The sequence below is a fragment of the Ovis aries genome, chromosome 23 (genome assembly GCF_016772045.2).
Source record: "Ovis aries strain OAR_USU_Benz2616 breed Rambouillet chromosome 23, ARS-UI_Ramb_v3.0, whole genome shotgun sequence".
NCBI lineage: Eukaryota > Metazoa > Chordata > Mammalia > Artiodactyla > Bovidae > Ovis > Ovis aries.
In genome coordinates, this window is record NC_056076.1 from 10,392,398 (window position 1) to 10,409,896 (window position 17,499).

The window sequence follows — 17,499 nt, forward strand, 5'->3', positions numbered from 1 at the left end:
ATCCAGAAGTATGACTTTTGTCCTAAGGTTGGTTGGTTGGTTAGTCACTCAGTCAGGTCTGACTCTTGAGACCCCATGAACTGTAGCCCACCAGCCTCCGCTGTCCATGGGATTCCCCAGGCAAGAACACTGGAGTGGGTTGCCATTTCCTTCTCCAGGGGATCTTCCCCTCCCAGTGATTTCCTGCAGTGCAGGTTGTCTATCATAGGAAGCGTGCTCCAACTTCAGAAATATGTCCTGGTCTCAAATCAAATGGATAAAGGCTTTAAAAGACAAAGTTGAACAAGAAGGGATAAGCAAAAATTGACAGATACTTTTCAGGACAATTTGGACAGCCACATGGTAATGACCTGTGGAGTCCGATGGGAAACACATCTTACTGTGGTCAGTGTATCTTTAGAAAAAGCTGGAAAGGGGGTGTGCTCCACCCCACTTAAGGAAAAGCTGGTAAGGAGGTGTGCTCCACCCCGCTTAAGGAAAAGCTGGTAAGGGGGTGTGCTCCAGAGTCAGCGACCTGTAGGGAGCACAGAAGTCTGACTGAAGTTTGGTTGAGACAGAGAAGAGGGCAGTAAACGGATAGTTGCAAACACTGACCACCACTGTTTCATCATTCTAACAAAATCATCTTTTTTTAAGAAAGAAAATGAGAATTCGTGGAGTTGAAAGGCTATCCCTGCTGTGACCCTCTCTCATAGTACCCCTCTCAGACACCTGCCCAGACCTTCTAATCTCTAGGCCTAAAAAAGAGGATTGTCATTTTGAATGTCTTTCAAACTATCTTACCTGCTAAAATTGTACTGTCTTCAATTACTTTTATTTTTTTTTCTTATATTGATTGGGCACATAATATAATCTTTCAAAATAATCATGAATGATGTGTTTTTTAGAGGAAAGTGTTTTAAAAATAATTCCATGCTTTGATATTTATGATAAGGGCTGCTGCTGCTGCTAAGTCGCTTCAATCGTGTATGACTGTGTGTGACCCCATAGATGGGGGCCCACTGTCTCTGGAATTCTCCAGGAAGAACCCTGGAGTGGGTTGCCATTTCCTTCTCCAATGCATGAAAGTGAAAAGTGAAAGTGAAGTCGCTCAGTCATGTCCGATTCTTCGGGACCCCATGGACTGCAGCCCACCAGGCTCCTCCGTCCATGGGATTTTCCAGGCAAGAGTACTGGAGTGGTTTGCCATTGCCTTCTCCATGATAAGGGCTAGCATTGGAATTTGATGACAAAGTTTCACGCAAAGCTGGTGGGGTCTATTCACAGAGTGTTAATGTAAAAGTGCCCCCAAAGTATTTATTACACAATCTAAGAAGCTGTATGTGGTAGCTTAGCATTAACCATAGACATGATAGAGGGAAACCGTGTGTAAAGCAATAAGACTGGTTTCAGATCTAAGTACATAAATATGCCTATTTATTATATTATTATGTTATTTCTCATCATCTGTTAATTATTGTTTATTATCCTTCTGTGGTTATTGCACAATATATTATTCACATATATTATTAACATCTGTATGCAGATTTATTGTCTCTCTGATAATTTAGTAAACAGAAACTTTTCGAAAACAAATTACTGTGTCTGCCACTCACTCTTGCCAACTCAAGCTCATTTCACACTCTTTAATCACCCTCTCAACAGTCCCCAAAGGTAATAGTGAAGATGACAGGGACTGGTATTATACTTCATAAGCTTGAATTATAATTCGATCATTTAGTCTGTGTATAATTTTCAGGAAGTTACTTGAGCTCTGTAACCTATAGTCTACTCATCCCTCACATGGGAAAACTGTCTACCTACTGGGGTTGTTATGATGATTAATTAAAATAATTATGGGAGGAATATATAAGAGTAGTTGAGGTATTAATGAATAAATGTATCTTCCTTATCTGTATGCTTATATCATGTAGTACATAAATATAGGGAAATTTAAAGTGCTAGGCTTCTAGTAATTTAATCTAGAAATTCACTCAGTTCAGCTGCTCAGTCGTGTCCAACTCTTTGAAATCCCATGGACTCCAGCACGCCAGGCTTCCCTGTCCATCACCAACTTCTGGAGCCTGCCCAAATTCATGTCCATCGAGTCAGTGATGCCATCCAGCCATCTCATCCTTTGTCCTCTTCTCCTCCTGTCTTCAATCTTTCCCAGCATCAGGGTCTTTTCCAGTGAGTCAGTTCTTTGCCACAGGTGACAAAGTATTGGAGCTTTAGCTTCAGCATCAGCCCTTCCAATGAATATTCAGGACTGATTTCCTTTAGGATTGACTGGTTGGATCTCCTTGCAGTCCAAGGAACTCTCAAGAGTCTTCTCTAGCACCACAGTTCAAAAGCATCAATTCTGTAGCACTCAGCTTTTTTATAGTCCAACTCTCACATCCATACATGACTGCTGGAAAAGCCATAGCTTTGACTAGATGGACCTTTGCTGGCAAAGTAATATGGTTGGGTAAAATCTCCTGCAAATAGCAATTATAAATTCTAAAATTAGAATGTAAAACTATAAGTATATTTCCAATGTTTTTATTGCTTGCACATAAAACATTTAAAGCATCCAAGTGTGTATGTGTGTGTATATGCTTTAAATGTTTACACTGAAAAAAGGTTGGTCTAAAATTAATAATGTAAGTGTCTTACTTTAGAAGGCCCCCTCCAAAAAACAGCAAACCAAATAAATGTAAGCAAAGAATAGTAAGTAAGAAAGATGAAAAACCAATAAAATAGAAGCAATAAGTAAATCAATATAAATAAAGCTACTTTTAAGTAGTAAAATTGATAAACCTCTATTTATAATGATAGAGAGGGATCTAGTCAAATTATCCTTTCCTCAATGACTTTCATGCATTCAGAACTAAGTCAACACCTCCACATTCTTGTTCTGCCTGTATTTTTATGCCTAACTCTTAACATTTCTCAACATCCACCTTAAGCTCCAAGTGTGCCAATTTTCTATGTGTTCCATTAAGATGACATTCTTTCTCCTCCTCTTGCACATTCTGATACTGTCCTTGATGTAAGTAGACCTAATTTCTCAATGACCTCAACATGAGCACCATGCCTTTTGGAAAACTTTTCCCAGTTGCCTCCACACTTTCATCTGTAAAATGTCAGCAGAGTAAGCCACATCCTCCTGGGGTCTTGTAGTACCCTGTTATAAAAATATCACAGCATTTATTAAAGTATAAGAAATGCAAGGTTCTTTAACAGATGCCATGATTCTTGCAGGGAAAGGCAGTAGTGTTTTTTTTTTTTTTTGGCTTTGTTTTTGTTGTTGTTTTCATCTATTTCTAGCCTAGTGCATTACACACAGTATTACTCAATAAATTATTTGAATGAATGAAAGCTGTGTATCCAGTTGCATTCCTAAATATAAGGCAATGTGACTGAATGGAAGAATCTGTGTCATTTTTGGCATCAGATAGAAACTTGAGATTTGGCTGCAAAATGTTCTAGTTGCATGACATTTTCAGAGCTTTAGTTTCCTCATGCCTTATATGAGGATGAAGATAATACCAACGAGCATATATTATGATGCCTGACAATTGTGTAGTCACAGCATCCCTTGCCTTACTGCTACTGGAAGGCCTGCCCTGGGAAATTACCATTTGTCGCACACAACACCATCTAATTCCTTTGCCAGAGAAATTAGGCAAGAGATGTGAATCCAAAAAATAATAGACTATGGGATCATTGCTGATGTACATAGAATACTTTGACCTCTTAAAAGTTTTAGCAGGAAAATAAGAATAGGCCTTTACTCAGTGGAAGTTGAAAATCTGTCACTAAGAGTTTATAGGTGTTAAAAATCAGCCATAAACAAGATAAATGATAAATAAGCAGAAATTCTGAGTGAAAGAAACAATACACAGAGAGAGGAGGTTAATGACATAATCTAATATTAATTGGAAAAGGCACAAAGAAAGAGAAAGTAGCCAGGTCATTCCTGGAGACCTATGAACTCCCATCACTGCCATCACCAGATCTATTATAACCCTGCCACAGCTCCTCTTCCCTTATTTCCATGAAAGGCCATTTAACATAACTGCAATGAATTTCTTTTCCTTACAACCCAAATTGCCTGACCAATCACTACCTGCTTTGTAAATTTGCTATAATCCAGAGGACACTGAGTTTTACAGTAGTTCTTAATAGGTCTCCCATTTTCCAGTCATCACCCCGGCATTCTAACTCAACACACAAACTAGATCAAGTCTTTAAAATGTAAGTGAAATCACATTGTTTCTCATTAAAACTGTCCAATACTTCCCATTTCATCCCTGTAAAAGCCAAATAATCTGAAATTGCCAGCAAGATCTTTTACACTTTGCTGCCACATGTACAAGTAAACACACAGGCCCACTCGCGAGCTTTGTCACCATAATCTCTGTATCCTTCTCTTCCTTCTCCTTCTTCCCTTGCCCTCCTCTGCCTTCCTACCTCCTCCTCCCCCTCTTTCTCCTGCGTTCCACCTCTCTGCACTGCAGCCACGAAGGATGCCTTGTTGTCCCTTGAGCATTTCCGGCTAACAGTTTTGTTTGACCTAAGCTTTTCTTTGGTTTGATAACTTCAAGGCTCACTCCCTCATCTTAGTGATATATTTCAACACTATCTTGTTAATTGGACGTTTTCTGAACATTCTGTATAAAATTCTGTGCTTCCTGCCCCATGAGAATGCTAACTACTCCCATTATCAGTTCAGTTCAGTCGCTCAGTCGTGTCGGATGCTTTGCGAACCCATGAATTGCAGCACGCCAGGCCTCCCTGTCCATCACCAACTCCCGGAGTTCACTCAGACTCATATCCATCGAGTCCGTGATGCCATCCAGCCATCTCATCCTCTGTCGTCCCCTTCTTCTCCTGCCCCCAATCCCTCCCAGCATCAGAGTCTTTTCCAATGAGTCAACTCTTCTCATGAGGTGGCCAAAGTACTGGAGTGTCAGCTTTAGCATCATTCCTTCCAAAGAAATCCCAGGGCTGATCTCCTTCAGAATGGACTGGTTGGATCTCCCTGCAGTCCAAGGGACTCTCAAGAGTCTTCTCCAACACCACAGTTCAAAAGCATCAATTCTTCAGCACTCAGCTTTCTTCACAGTCCAACTCTCACATCCATATGTAACCACTTGAAAAGCCATAGCTTTTACTAGACAGACCTTTGTTGGCAAAGTAATGTCTCTGCTTTTGAATATGCTATCTAGGTTGGTCATAACTTTCCTTCCAAGGAGTAAGTGTCTTTTCATTTCATGGCTGCAATCACCATCTGCAGTGATTTTGGAGTCCAAAAAAATAAAGCCTGACACTCTTTCCACTGTTTCCTCATCTATTTCCCATGAAGTGATGGGACCAGATGCCATGATCTTCATTTTCTGAATGTTGAGCTTTAGGCCAATTTTTTCACTCTCCTCTTTCACTTTCCTCAAGAGGCTTTTTAGTTCCTCTTCACTTTCTGCCATAAGGGTGGTGTCATCTGCATACCTGAGGTTATTGATATTTCTCCCGGCAATCTTGATTCCAGCTTGTGCTTCTTCCAGCCCAGCGTTTCTCATGATGTACTCTGCAAATAAGTTAAATAAGCAGGGTGACAATATAGAGTCTTGTTGTACTCCTTTTCCTATTTGGAACCAGTCTGTTCCATGTCCAGTTCTAACTGTTGCTTCCTGACCTGCATATAGGTTTCTCAAGGGGCAGGTCAGGTGGTCTGGTATTCCCATCTTTTGAAGAATTTTCCACAGTTGATTGTGATCCACACAGTCAAAGGCTTTGGCATAGTCAATAAAGCAAAAATAGATGTTTTCTGGAACTCTCTTGCTTTTTTGATGATCCAGCAGATGTTGGCAATTTGATCTCTGGTTCCTCTGCCTTTTCTAAAACCAGCTTGAGCATCTGGAAGTTCATGGTTCATGTATTGCCAAACTACCCCCCATACCTGCTTATATTTCTACTTAGCCCTTTTGTTTATCTAGTATACTCTATATTCTACTAATTTACCTTGTCTATTCACTATGACCCATCACTAGAACATGAACTTCATCCCCCATAGAAGCTTCTTTTCCTGGATCATTCCTAATTGTACCTCTTGCACTAAGACAGGAGCCTAAGAAATAGTATATACTCTGAAGTTTCAAGGACAAAAAGAGGAATCAATCAAGGAAAAATGGATGTTAAGTAAAGTCCTTATATGGTTAGTTTCATTGCTTTACAAGTGATGCTGACTATAACACTACTAAAATTGCTGATCATATTTTTTAAATGTTTCTTTTAAAAATTGTAAGTTTTCTTCATTAAAGAGGGAGTGTGTTGCAGTGAGTACAATATAGACTCTGGAATAAAAAATCCTCTGACTATTCAAGACCTTGCTTTGCTCTTTGTCTCATGTTTACTCAAATGTAAAGGAAGCTGATGACTACCTGGCAGAAGTGTGGTGGGTATTAAAGAGTTTCTATCATAGCACAGCCATGCTGTGTGTGCTATAAAATGAAATAACTACAGCTTTCCATTTCTTCTGCAAAACAGAACACTCTGAACCTGCCATAATACTCTCTAATATATGAGCACATGTTCCTCTCAACCATGCAAATATATTATTACAAAAAGCCAGCTTTGTTTATTTGCAAAACTATTTATGCCAAGTTTTCTAATTATTAAAAACATGGATTTACAGACTATAACAAATGAAATATGTCTAAAAAATAGAAACCATGATTTTTCTATTAAATCTAAGATATATATTCCAGAAATGATAATCTGTTAAAAAAGATCAGATGTTAAAAAAAGCTGTTGAAGGGTATGAATAAAAGCATTTTTTTAAATAGATATGAAAAAATTATTGAAAGCAAATAGGGAACATTTCTGTCCACATGAAAACCTGTAAATGGATGTTTATGGCACTTTATTCATGGTTTCTATAACTTGGAATCAACCAAAATGTCCTTCAGTAGGTGAAAAGATAAAGTGTGGAATATTATTCATGAATTAAACAAATAAGCTATCAAGTCATAAAAAAATAGAGAAATCCTAAATCCATATTGTAAGGAAAAGAAGCCAATGAGAAAAGGCTACCAACTGTATGCCATTTTCTAGATCTGTAGGTAAAAATAGAGAGAGAATAAAAAGATCAGTAGTTGCCAGGAATTAAGGGGAAAGGTGGGATGGCAGGCAGAGTGCAGAGGATTTTTAGAGCATGAAACTACTTACTCTACATGATACTCTAACGATGGGTACACATCCCAACATTTGTCCAAGTCAACAGCATGTAAAGCCCCCAAGGGTAAATCTTAATGTAAACTATGAAATTTGGATGATAATTACATATCCCTGTAGGTTCAATTATAAAAAATGTTCTACTTTGATGGGGGACATTTACAGCAGAAGAGGCTCTGTGTGGGGAGGGAGTGAGGAGAAGCTGGGAACTATGTGCATTTTCTATTCAATTTCACTGCAAACCTAAAACATTTCCTGAAAATTACACTACCTGTTTATTACACAATTTACTATATACCAGACACTATATGTCTATTACACTATAAGTCTTCACAAGTTTGTTTAAATTCCTTCTTTATTCTTCAGAAGCAAACTAGGAAACATAGCTACATGATGAACATGTTTTATAAAAAGAGATGCAGAGACCCATTCTGAGGATAATATCGTGAAGAAAATCCTTAATACGCTGGGGGAAAATATATGTATAAAATTAACATGAATGTATTGGAAGGTGATCAAAACATTCCTTCAGATTTTCCATAAGAGATTAGAGTTAGCTCAAAGTTCATTCAGATGTTTTCATAAGATATTAGGAGAAAATCCAAATGAACTTTTTAGGCCAACCTAACGTATATTTTCAGAGAAGGCAATGGCAACTCACTCCAGTGTTCTTGCCTGGAGAATCCCAGGGATGGGGGAGCCTGGTGGGCTGCTGTCTATGGGGTCGCACAGAGTTGGACACGACTGAAACGACTTAGCAGCAGCAGCAGCATCATATGTTTTAAGTAAATACAAAATATTTAAATTGTCTTGGGACTTCCTCGTTGCCCAGTGGTTAAGACTGTGCTCCCAATGCAGGCGGTCCAAGTTTGACTCCTGGTCAGGGAACTAGATCCTACATGCCACAACCAAGAATTCACACACTGCAACAAGGAACTGGTGTAGCCAAATAAATAAGTGATTTAAAAAAAAATTAAGCTGTCTTTTAATTTTAAAAAAAAACTAACATTTTACTCAGCCGTAGCAATTTATTGACCCACAGATAAGCAAGATAATGTAATGTAAGATGACTGCTCCTGTGTAGACTTTTGTATATTTGTGTGTGTGTTTATTCATCTATTGATCAAATACATGTAATTTAATTTTTAAGTAAAATGTCCTATACATATTAATTAAAAACACCACACCACATGAATATAAATCAGATAATGTAAACTTTTCCTTTAAATGACTAGGTAGGAAATAGTTTCTATTTTGCAGGTCGAGTCTCTTGCAATTATTCAGTTTTCCTTAAAAACTTGAAAACATCCGTAATTTGGACTATATGTAAACAAGTTAGTATGGTTGTGTTCCAATGAAACTGTTGTTTTTTTTTTTTAAACAGAAAGCTGGATTATTTGACATGTTAAGGGTCTTATTTTGCATATGTGGATAAAACATCATTGAATTAATATTTAAGCACTACTAACTTCCAATGACTAGTTTCTATTAATTTAAATGCATGTCATTTAAGCAAAGTTTTTCTTTATATGCTCTGTGCTTGGTCACTCACTCAGTCATTCACTTTTGTCCGACTCTTTGCAACCCCATGGACTGTAGCCCACCAGGCTCTTCTGTTCATGAGTTTTTCCAGGCAAGAATACTGGAGTGAGTTGCCATTTTCTCCTCCAGGGCATCTTTCTGACCAAGGGATCGAACCCATGTCCTCTGCATTGGTAGGCAGATTTTTCCCACTGAGCTACCTGGGAAGAAGCCCCTTTCCTTATAAAAATATATGAAAAATCTTTCATAAAATGCCCTTCAAATTATGCTTGTGGAAACTTAAAGGAAATGGCAACTCACTCCAGTATTCTTGCCTAGAAAATCCTATGGACAAAGGAGCCTGGTGGGCTACAGTCCATGGAGTCACAAAGAGTTGGCCAGGACTGAGCGACTGAGCACAAACAATAGGCCATCTCCTACGGTGTGGGTCAGTCTGCAGAGAAGCTGTTTTGTTCTGAAATTCTCTCCTAATCACCTCTTGATTAAATACATATATCTCATATATCATCACATAGTCTGGAGGTTATCATTCTTCTGTTAAAAAGTGATTTTATTGGACTTTCATTTTGTTACATTTCATTTGGTTAAGCATCTTATTTGATGCTTAAAAATGATGTGTGCTTTTATTTTCGAGATGGTTGATCAGAGTTTTATTTGTCTTTGTATAACTGTAACCTCTAACGAGATATCTTACAAAAGGAAAGATATGGATGACTGATAAGTAGATAGATAGATAAATAGACAGTTCAAGAGCCAAGGTTCAAGTGTGCTAATGCTATATTTGGGGGTTGTACTTCTGAATTATATTATTTTAAATTGTTAATGTATTATTAATTACTAAAATATATTTTTTATGGAATAGAACTTTTTTATTTATGCATTATTCAATCATTTTTCTCTGTCTTGGAGTTTATGTTGCAGTTTAACCAGAGAGAATTATTCCTTAGATACAAAGCTCCAAAGCAAGGTCTTCCCACAAAAATAGAAAAAAGTAACAAAACAGAAAATAAAATAATAAAATGTGGGTATATATGAACAGATACATTTTATTTATTTGTTGGTTTGCTTTTTTACTTAACTGATTTTTATTGGAGTATAGTTGCTTTACAATGAACACATTGTAATTTTACCAAACCTATGGTTACTGCAACTAGAATTTAAAAGATAAATCTTCTAAGACTATGCAAAATGTTGCCATATTCAATAGAATGTTTCTTTATTAGCAGCCAAGTTTTCTGAGTTTAACACAAAAGGATTGATGTTATTTGAAATATATGGATTAGCTAGTGTTTTAGTGTTTATCTTCTCTTATTTATTGTGATATATGATCATGATTTTTTTTAAAAAATAAAATACATCAAACTGGACTATTAGAAAAGAATAACATCTACAGGTCACTCTAGGAAAGAAATTACTTTTACTTTCAGCTTTTTGAAAAGCTATTTTACATGTTTGTCTATAGTATACACTGTTGATTGTCAAACCAGATTCAATAATCCAAATTTTATTTGTTCACATTAATCCATTTCTCTACCAAGTAGTTCTTCCTTCCAGGTGCAGGAATGGCTTAATGGTTCTAATCTTTTCTCTTTGGCGTAACTTTTTCATATATGGACAAAAGATTATATTAGTCAATACAACAAAAATGAAGTTTTGGGGACACTCTTGGAGTGATAAATTACTCTTAAGCACAAGATGAGAGCAAATGAACTTGAATAACTGATTGCAAGGTGAAACCACTGGCTCCAACTAACCCTAAGCCAACTTCATCTTTTTATGTATGTTCCACATTTCTCCAAGTTTTATTCCATTCTCTTAACTTTATTTTGTATTGTTGTCTCTATGGCAGCCAAAAAGAATCCTAATTGACACAATGATTTACAGTTAATATATTTTAAATTATTTCTATCAATATATATGAGTTTTTCTACAACCATTCATGAATATTATTTTATTATATTATAATAAAATATGTTATTATAATATATAATACATAATAGTGTTCTCCAAGACTGTGGTGATCGGGAGGTAGCCCTTTAATTCTGTCAACCAGACCACAGCTGATTGGAGCCTTAATATCTCATTAAAGTCATCTGGGTCATCTATGCTGAGATATATCTACAGCTAAACTTTCTGATTGAAGTTTTATCTCCAGGGATTGAGCCTAAATAACATCTGAATTTGTCCTCTGCCTGCCTTTATGTCTGAACTTCATTAGCTGCTCCATTCTGCAGCTAGTCATTAGATTTACATTTCTTAATGATATTTTTTAAAAAATAAATTGGTGGCTCTTCAGAGCATTAATGAATTGTAATATGTTCATTTAAATCTTAGATTAACTCAATTCAATCCTAGTTTGAATTCTTCTGAAACTACATGCTCTTTTCAACAGCCTGGGGTCAGATGACATTTGTAGAATTCTCCCGGACTGCATGTGAAAGCTGATGATTGTTTGCTAGAATGTTGCTGTGTAGTTATGAAACAGTATCTATGTCTCAGGAATGGTCCACTCTCCCTACATTTGTTCTGTGATGTGGAGACCTCCAGTAACCCATAGTGTACCAGGGGCTCTGTCTCTCCAATGGATAGTGCTGTACTTCATTCTGAGCTCTTCCTTCTGTATTAAAGTCATGGTCCACCCCCTATTTCTTTACTCTCCCACACCTAGAAACAACTGTTCTCCTGATGTGAGGAAAATGTGGTAGAAGTAATCCATAAGCTTTTTTGATGCCGAGTCCCATCAGTCCAGTCAAGTCCACATTCTTGGTTGTGATATACAGACTTGCTGGATTTCCCACTGTGGTATTAAGAAACTTTCTTCTTCCAAGGACCATAAACTCTTAGACATTTAGAGCACTTTCTGCCTAGATTAAAAACAAATCTAGTTGGTCAATTTACATTGGTGTTTTATAACAGATCTTTAGTTAACGAAATAAAAAAATTGCCATTAATGGTATTCTACATAAAACACATAGTTTCAAACTGTACAGTATTCAAAAAGTTCGTTCCTGTCTCAGTAGATTTTCTACAGTGCTGATTGCCCCTTTAGTGGTTTTATAACAATCAGTGTATAAAACGCTGACCCACACTTGCTCTCTTTTGCCTGAAGATAAGCCCTCGGGACATCTTGTTGAATAGGGCTATTGGTTGGAAAAGTGTAATTGCAGTTCAGAGTGGAGCTGAAGACTGGAAACTATACCCCATAAAATATTAGATTCGTAATCCAAAACTGGAATATAGATGAATTGGGAGTTCATTATGCAAGTGAAATAAGGCATTCACAGAAGGATGTGCTGTCTGAGTCCACACACATGAGGTTTCTAAAGTCCTCAAACTCAGAAGCAGGGGGTAGAATGTCAGTTGACAGGGCCAGGGGACAGGTGGAAATGGGGAACTATTGTTCAATGGGTGTAGCATTTCAGTTACACAAGAGGGGCGATTTCTAGAGATCTGCTGTATAACATCATGCCACTAGTTTACAGTCCTGTACCATGCACTTTAAAGAAGTTGTCAAGAGGGTAGCTCCCATGTTAAGTGTTCTTACCACAATTAAAAAAAAAAAAAAAAAGCTAACGGGAAAAAAAAAAGGAAATTTTTGTTTGGTTTTGCTGCATGTTACACAGGCCTTTAACATTTATTTAATAAATGATAAACAAGAGAATTGCTTTATATTAACTCAGAAACGAAATAGGCATGAATCAGATAACCTACATTACATAATCTATACCGTTCTCATTAGCATTGGTTGTAACCTCTTTCCCCTTCTTCTTCCTTTGTTATGATAAAAAGAATGCACATACGTATCCTCCAGATAGTGCAGGATTTAAGTCTATTTCTGAATTTGAGGCTGTTTCCTGCAATGCTTGCATATGTAAATCATAAAAGTATTAAAATTTATAGACATTGATCATGGTGTTGAACACTGTTCATATTCTTTAACCTTTCTCTGATTTGGTTCAATAATAATTTTTAATTAAAAATAGCTTGAGTAACAATATACAGTGTAAACAGTATAGAGTATAATATTATGTAGTTCACTATAAACAACAGTAACTATTTATAACAAAACTTAACTATAAATTCGATAAAATAAATAAATTTAGGTAGTTCATAAACCAAGGGAAAAAGAGGATTATTATTTAGACATTGCCCTCTCTGTATTTTACTTCATTCCTGAGTAGAAAGACTGAATTTAGGAACAGCCAGAAGTCATAGAGACAGAGTTTAAAAGCTTTTCTCTTTTTAGCAACTTTTTGTGCCTGCTTTAAATTGATCATTTGTTTCATCAGCTAATCCTCAAGTAGAGGGCATGTCCTTTCCACTTGCAGAATTCTCTTACATAAGTTGAATTCCCTCCTTATCATCTCAAGCCAGTAAGCACTTTATTTTCTTTTTTGTTTGTTATTAGGAAAAAGAGGGGGGGAAATCAGCCCCTAACTATTTGCTGGAGCTGTCTGCATTTTAATCGCAGACTATGAACGGACATCAGAGTGCCCTTATGATATTTTGCACAAAGGCTCAGTGTTCATGGCTCTACTCAGAGAACCCAAAATAGCATTCAGTAAGCAGTGACATACTGGGGGTCTTGGTACTACAAGCACAAGTGTCTGTAACTCAGAGCAATGTGCCGCATGTAAGGTTCGATGAAAAGCCTGTGAAGCAAAATCGGGGCAAACTCTCCTACTATTCTTCCTGTGTTTCACGTGAACTTTGGATTTCAGTCTCTTCAGACCTCATTGAACTTGAAGATACACAGGTAAGAATGTGATAAACAGGCGAGTATTGATTATATAAGCTAACTCAATGAAAATAGAGCCAAAAAGTACTTGAAAAACTCTCTAATTTTCACTTCATAAGCAAAAATTTCTAAAAATCTCTAAACTTGACATGTACATTGAATATTCTCTAAAACAAAGGTCAATTTAGCACCCCTGCAATTCAGATTCAGGAAAATAAAAGTTCTTTATATCTAGAAAATTTAAAACAAGTTTCCTGGGAGGAATGTAGCATTACTGCATCTTTCTCCAGGATTTTGTTTCTTAATTTTTAAAAATATTTACCACTCTACTATCAGATGCCATGAGCAATAAAGTTATAAATTTTAAAGATATGTGGAAATATTTATTACAGAGTAAATATTTTTAAAATAATAAATTATTTCTTAGTAAATTATATTCAGTATGGAGATTTCCACATATCTGAATAAAACTATATGCTTTTTTGAAAATCTCTTATTAAAGTTGATATAAACTTATTTTATTTTCTTTCTTTTTGTCAGGTATTTTTGGCTATCAAATTTTTCATTGACATTCAAAAATTCTTAAAGTGAAATGCTAAAGTAATTAAGAATGTTACAATAATAATAATAATAATAGCAAACTATTGAGCACATTAAGAATACAAATATGTACATATACATACATGTACACATATCAGCTGTCAATCTGTTATAACCATTGCATGAAAGTTAATTCATCAAATATGAAATACACAAAACTATAAACTAAGAAAATGCAAAATGTGACAGGGATTTATTACTGTATCAATTATGATTTGTTGCAAGTAATTTTAATTGGGTTACTAATTTTAATAAAATATTTCAATGTAAATTTGTCAAGCATTTAGTAAATCCATAGCTAGCATATGAAATAACTGCAGAAGAAGTTAACAAAATGTATAGGTAGAATATCAAATGTTTTCTCAGATTATGTAAATTTATAGTTCAGTTCTATCAGTTTATTTTTTAATTAATATATCTGGAGAGAAGACTTTGTATTTGTATAAAATATTTGCTAATTTATAATTATAATTGAGACATTCATATTTTAGATGTAATAAAATTGTATACTTTCATATTATATTATTATTTCAAATTCTAAGTGTTTTTAATGTCTAAATATAACTAATATGCACATATATTTAGAATTTTAGATTTGAAAATATTTTTATTTCAATCTGAATATGTTTACCAAATATTTTTAACAAAATATTTAAAAATGTTTCCAGCAAGAATAAAGATACAAATTTATAGGTCTAGAATTGCTTAAAATGTTAAATAAAGAGTTTATGAAATCTAGCCTGGAAAATCCCATGGACGGAGGAGCCTGGTAGGCTGCAGTCCATGGGGTCTCTGAGTCGGACATGACTGAGCGACTTCACTTTCACCTTTCACTTTCATGCATTAGAGAAGGAAATGGCAACCCACTCCAGTGTTCTTGCCTGGAGAATCTCAGGGATGGGCGAGCCTGGTGGGCTGCCATCTATGGGGTCGCACCGAGTCGGACACGACTGAAGCGACTTAGCAGCAGCAGCAGCAGAAATCATTTGCTCTCTTATTCTTTATATGTGTTTTCTTTACAAACACTTTTTACCAATGACTGAAATGAATCAGATCATTAGGTAAATTATATAAAATTTTTACAGTTTCAATTTTAGCATGTTTTTGTTTCCTTTTATGGTTAAAAACACTTTCACACAATTTGTAGAAATCTTAAAGCATAGATTAACTACTTATGTATTTTGTTTTATTTTGTTTTCTCCTTTGAAATATTTCTAAGGTACTTATCTCCAGAAAATTTTTTAAAATTATTAAATTAAATTATCATAAATTGAAGATTCTTTAAACTGATGTACACAAATTTCCTCCATGCATTCACTAGAAACCTATTGTTCAGAAATTTATCATAATATATGACATATAAATTGGTAAATAATAATCAATAACTCATTATGAATTGATAGTGAACTTTTTGCCAGTCATGCTCTTAAAATTATTTTATAGGCAAAGTATTATAGTATAGTATCTAATAAGTTATTGAGTAGTAATGCAATAAGAATAAATGCATGATACAGTTTGAAAGAACATATTGATTTTTCATATCTGTTTCTTTAGATTAGGATTTATTGATACTGACCATAATGTTTGAGGACTATGCTAATGAGCATGAGAAATTGGAACTTTTGTATTTTGTTGTCATGATGACTTTCCTTAATAACTATGATCATCTAATACCTATATCTTTGCTTTGTGTAACAGATTAAGGATAAAACACAAATACAGAACTTCATAACCCATACGAATCCTTTTTTTCTGCCAGTGCAGGTAACGACTCATAATTTGAGAAATGAATGAGTTACTTTTGCCATAGTGACCAAAAAGATGTTTGACCTTTCTTTTAAAGACTCACAGTGTTAGAGTTTTGTTGCCACCACTCAGTTGAGAGAATTTAGCTTAAATGCTCTAAAAATCTACCTTTTCACAACTTTTAGAAAATCAGTTTCTTTTTGAGACAATGCATGCCCTTTTGAAATAATGCATGAATATTCAGAAGTGATCCAGTCAGACAATTCTTATTTCAGATTTTTTTAAAAAATGGCTCTAGAATTAGTAAAGTAGAAATATTTTTGTCAGAAGTTTGTCTCATTAATTGGTACTTAGTAAAAGACATTCAAGACCATCAAAAAATGTCTTAAATTTAAAGGAAAACATAATTTTTCAAAGACTCTGCTTTGGCATCTGAAATCAAGTTTGAAATGTTATCATAGAACAGTGACTTATATGAGATCAGCACATTTACATTTTATCTGCTCCTTCCTTCTAAGAACTTACATGATAAATGAATTTCGTAAATTAGCAGGATAGTATATTAAAGTGGGAGTACTTTTGGCACATCAGTTATGGCTAAAAATAACCTAGGTAATTTTCTCTAAGTGCAAAATTTAGAAATGTCATTCCTGTGGAAATAAGGAAATTGTACATAAATCATGGGAAAGGAAAATGCCACCATTTTTCTGCCTTTAAGTTGAATTAGAGCTGAATTGTTTTCAAGAGTTTGCTATCTATTTTATTCTTAAAAATCTCTAGTGGAGCATCAGTGACCTCCTTTTTAAAGAGATTTGTTTGTTTTGGTTTGGTTTTGGCCACGAGGCTCGTGGAATGTTAAGTTTGCTGAACCCAGGCTCTGAGCAGTGAAAGCGCAGAGTTCTAACCACTGGACCCCTAGAGAATTCTCATTACCTCTATTTTGTTTGTTTTGAAGTTAGTTGATTTACAATGTTGTGTTAATTTATAATGTACAAAAAGTGATTCACACACATTCCCTTCTCTATTCCCTTCTCCAGAAGATCTTCCTGACCCATTCTGCACGTGAATTCTTTATTGTCTGAGCCACCAGGGAAGCCCTCTTTTTCATGTTATTTCCCTTTATGGTTTATCACAGGATATTGAATACAGATTCCTGTGCTATACAGGACTTTGTTCTTCACCTGTTCTCTACATGATAGTTCACATCTGCTAATCCCAAACCCCCAATCCATCCTTCCCTCACCATCCTCCCCTGTGAGTCCCAAGTTTCCTCTCTCATATCTCTGAGTCTGTTTGTTTCATAGATAAGTTCATCTGTGTTATATTTTATTTTTTATATTGTTTATTTTTTTCTTTGCAGCATCTTTATGTATCACTCATTTAATTGCCCTACCAATGAGCTCTCAAACACTATAATTTCTATGTTAAAAATTGTTCATTAATTCCAAATGGACAAAGACATGTACCTGCTTTCCTGTCATTTGCAATGGCTTCGAGAGACACATCTACCATTGGAACTCATCTAGACCTTCAGTCAGTCTTCAATCCACTCTTCTAATTCTTGAGAAACACTTATAAAATTCTTGAGCTATTCATCACAAGGCACCAGCCTTTGGTTTTTGTTTTTAATTAATGAAAAGAAGCCAAATTAGGACCCTTCAGGTACACATTAGCAC

General features: G+C 35.4%; 1 protein-coding gene across 1 annotated transcript in view; it reads left to right on the forward strand.

Annotated features, from left to right (window-relative positions):
• Nucleotides 1-13,338: 13,338 nt before the first annotated feature.
• CDH19 (cadherin 19) overlaps nt 13,339-17,499 on the forward strand; it is a 79,961-nt gene continuing 75,800 nt past the window's right edge. The window contains exon 1 of the mRNA XM_004020602.6: nt 13,339-13,495. The gene's annotated coding sequence lies outside the window, so the exon portion shown is untranslated. The remainder of the gene's footprint in view (nt 13,496-17,499) is intronic.